Here is a 4,342-nt window from a genome sequence, read left to right as displayed (position 1 = left end):
ACTTCGATCATCTTTCCAATCATCATTCCGAGAACGTGTTCTTGAGGACTTTCTAATTAAAGACCTTCCTATAGATTCGGTCTCTCCTCTTGGCGACATATAGTTTAAAAAGATCCTATTTTGACAATTCCTAGCTATATGACCACCAACACCACAATTAAAACAAATATGTTTATTATTTGAACTTGTACTGCATTTCTCAGATTTATTTTCTTGACTGACACTCTTACTCTTCTCAGAAGAACATGTATGAGAAACAGGCTGTGAGATAAGTGAGGGTGCATCAGATGGTGTGACTTGTGGAGTTGATGGGTTTTCATGAGAAGCACAAGCATTAGAATTACCAAACAATTCATCAAACATATCAAAGAAATTAAATTCAATAGTAGCAGATGTGGAAGCATCACAAGAAACATTTTCAGTTTTAACATCAGAAACAAAAACTTTTTCATTTGAAATAAAAACATCAGAATCAGAAACAGAAACAAATTCTCCAATTTCTTGCTTTGCCTGATCTAAGGGTTGATCTGCAGGGGAAGTAGAAACGTTAGTACTTTCAACATTAATAAATCCTCCTGAAACAAAACCAGATGGCTTGCCATAAACCATGAATGGTTCACTGGCAATCTCCTCTTTAGATAAGGGTTGATACTGATGATTGTGATTGAAAGGAGGAGGTACATTATCATATCCTAGACCCTTTTCTGGTTCTGTTTGAACTGCAGGCAATGGTCAATCATGTTGGTAACCACCTCGCTTGATACATCAAACCTTTTAAAATTAAAATTTGCAGATTCAAATTGTCTCTTTAATGTATCAAGCGCAGCGGTTAACTCATCATTCTGTCTCTTAACGTAATCATAAAGTTCACATTTTTCACTGTATTCTGTCTGAATTTTTTTGAAGTCCTTAATTTTTGTTTCTAACTGGGCGTTAAGGGGTTTTTGTCCTTTCCTGAGTTGATAGCCCTCATATCTAAGGTCCTCTACTTCTCTACGTAATAATTGTATTTCATCATGAAGAAGTTTTACATATTCATTACATGCCTGAGAACAAGAAGGTAGATTTACCTCACTTTTCCTGGGCTCGGAAGTAGAAGACACCATCAAAGCAAACTGCAGCTCCATCATTTCTGCTTCAGGATCAGCTGCATCATTCTTCAGGGGAGCATCATCATTGATTTGAGCTAGGTGAGCATTTTCTGGCCCTGAAATATTCAGAGCCTGAATCTGGTCCTCCCAGTCAAATGACTGAGCAACCATAGCAGTCTCACAATTAACCGCAGCACCTGCATGATTGTTTCCCACTGCAACCATTGTCCTGTTATTGTTCGTCCTACGATCTGGTTTTGGACACTCACGAGCAAAGTGACCGGCTCGTCGCAGTTGAAACATCGCAGCATTCCCTTGTTGAACCCCACCTTCTTGTCAGCATTCATGCCCAGTTGTTCTTCCCTGTCTTTTTAGCAAACTGCTTAGCCTTGAAAATAGCCATAGCAATTTTCCATGTAATGTCCATTTCTTCCACGTCTTTTGGATGAATCTGATCCAGATCAGCAAATGACAGCTGAGGAGGAAGCTCTCCAGCTACAAAAGCATTTTAGCAGTTAACAAGCCCTATGGCTAGAGCCATATTTTCATCAGTGTCTTTTGTGTTTGAGGAAGAGGCTACAACTGGCACATTTGGAGGGGGAACAGCTTGTGTAGTGACAAACGGTTGGCTTTGAGGATGAGGAATGGATGATGCAGCAGTAAAGGTCTGAATCTGAGGTTGTTGAGCAGCAAATGCTTGACCTGAGGAAGACATGATTGATGAGAGAGCATTGTTAGAGGAGATTCCGAGATTTGCAGTTGAGTACGAGTTCACATGGTTAATCTCTCTCTCTTTGTCATCAATATCACACGCTTTGATGATCGCCATAGTTTCAGCAAGAGTGAGGCAATTCAGATCGTTGGTCTTCTTAATCACAGCAACATTCATGTCCCATGACCATGGAAGAGCATTCAGAAGCTTCTTGTTTATCTCGGACTTGGTCAAGAAAATCACAGATATGTTCATGTCAGTAGTGAGAGTTGTGAACCGCTGCAGCTGCGCCTCCAGAGTCTCTCCGGGAATATAGTTGAACATATTGAATTTTTGTCGCAACATGTCCTGGCGACTCTCCTTCATATCTTCATTGCCTTCATATACCTCAATTAGGGCTTCCCACAAATCTTTAGCTGAAGTATAATCTCGGAAACCTTGAGCAATATCAGGAGATAATGCCATGGTTAGAGTGGCTAAAGCCCTTTCCTGCTCTTCAACTTTTTCAAACTCTTCATCTGTGTAGTTTTCAACAGCTTGGTCAATCACCTTTCCTCCAACCGTCATAGTGATTCGAACAGGGCCCTTGATGATGCTTCTCCAGACTTTAAAGTCCTTCATTTTAATGTACTTTTCAATCCTATATTTCCACTCAGGAAAACCATCTGCAGACATTAGTCTTGGAATACACGTAGTTATGCCCATGACAGTATCAAGTTCGTGAAAATGAATTTGACTTTGATATTCCATCAGAAATTAAGGCAAAATAATATCAGAAAGGAGTTTACGGTTGATGTGTTTACGGTTAGGTGTTTACGGCCGTAAACTGAGTTTACGGTCGGGTGTTTACGGCCGGGGTGATTACGGTCTAACTGTTTACGGTTATTGAAGATTAGTTTACGGTTAATAAAGATGTTAAGTTTACGGTCCAAGAACACAGTTTACGGTTGAAGAATGTTCTTGAGTTTACGGTCGTAAGTTGGGTTTACGACCGTAATCTCTAGGCAGTAAACTTCCAGAAAGTGCGTTTTTGGAGTAAATTCAATCCCTTTAACCACGAAAACACAAAAAACTAATCTCGAACAGTAACGAATGTCAGTCTAAACAGCCGAAAACTCGATTGAATGAAGCTTTGACACCGGTTTTGCTCTGATACCAATTGTAAGGTCCTGAAACGGATCTTTACCAATGATCAAGGCAATCAGACAATCACAAGCAATCAGAATAATAGTAGAAGGAGAAGAAGAATCGATCAATCAAGCTTGCACACGTTTATTACTAAAAACGTCTGGTACAACTCGATGCACTAGTCGTGAACTCTATTGTATCAACAACCTTACAAAGACCTACAATTCCTCTATTTATACAAGACTTGGGCCGCAAACTGGGTTTACGGCCGTAAACAGGCTTACGGCCGTAAACTCACCATCTGACCGTAAACTGCTAAACAACCCACAAAATGACATTAAAGACTCAAATTGAACTATTACAATGAAAGCCTAGACCAAACCATTAACTGGACCCTTCAAAAATTGTTGAAGAAACAATTCATGTCACCTTTGACGTGGAATTATTCATTCATGATCGAGTTGATCATCCCTCGTTAATTGTGAATGAACTTACTTACAGTCTTTCATACCTTGTTCCTGAGCTCTTGTCAAATGACGCTGATCCCATTGTTCCCATTGTTGATCAATTAATCAGTTCTCAGCCTATCTCTAAAGATTAGCATGTTGTCCATGAAGAAGCTGCATCATCAAATCAAGAAGTCTCTTCCTATAACAATACAAATGAAAGTTCTAATCCAAGAATCCTTCGAGATCATCCTGAATATCAAATCCTCGGAGATGTAAATTCTGGGATTCTCGCTAGGAGCAGAGTTAGCAGCAACTTATGTATGTTTTTAAACTTCGTCTCAATGATCGAACCAAAGAATATTGTTGATGCCTTGAAAGAATCTGATTGGATTAACGCCATGCATGATGAGCTAAATGAATTCGAATGTCATCGTGTGTGGACTCTTATTCCCAAACCTCAAGGAAAGACTATCATTGGCATTCGTTGGATTTTTAGGAGCAAAATGGATGAAGATGGAATCTTTATAAGTAACAAAGCTAGGCTTGTAACTCAAGGGTTCTATCAGCTTGAAGGGTTAGACTATGATGAAACATTTTCTCTATTTGCAAGACTTGAAGCAATTGATCTGTTTCTAGCTTTTGCCTCTTTCAAAAACTTGAAAGTCTACCAAATAGACATCAAGACTTCCTTTCTACATGGATATATTCATGAATAAGCCTTTTTAAAACAACCTCCAGGGTTTGAAAATGAAGTGTTTCCAGATCATGTGTATCGTCTTGATAAAGTTGTATATGGCTTAAAGCAGGCTCCTAGGGCATGGTATGACGCGTTGGCATGCTATCTTCTCTCAAGTGGATACAAACGAGGAAATATCGATAACACTCTATTCATAAAGCAATCAGGATATCATATCATTCTTGCTCAAGTGTATGTGGACGATATCATCTTCGGATCCACTGAT

At 39.3% G+C, this 4,342-nt stretch overlaps 1 pseudogene; it reads left to right on the top strand.

Annotated features, from left to right (window-relative positions):
- The first annotated feature begins 3,721 nt into the window (after positions 1-3,721).
- Positions 3,722-4,096, top strand: LOC145140511 (putative mitochondrial protein AtMg00820 pseudogene; annotated as a pseudogene).
- The last annotated feature ends 246 nt before the right edge of the window (positions 4,097-4,342 follow it).

This window comes from Lactuca virosa, chromosome 9 (assembly GCF_052849685.1).
Source record: "Lactuca virosa cultivar CGN04683 chromosome 9, Lactuca_virosa_CGN04683_v6, whole genome shotgun sequence".
Taxonomy (NCBI): domain Eukaryota; kingdom Viridiplantae; phylum Streptophyta; class Magnoliopsida; order Asterales; family Asteraceae; genus Lactuca; species Lactuca virosa.
The sequence above is the reverse complement of the archived record's forward strand: the minus strand, read 5'-3'. Positions and strand labels throughout refer to the sequence as shown.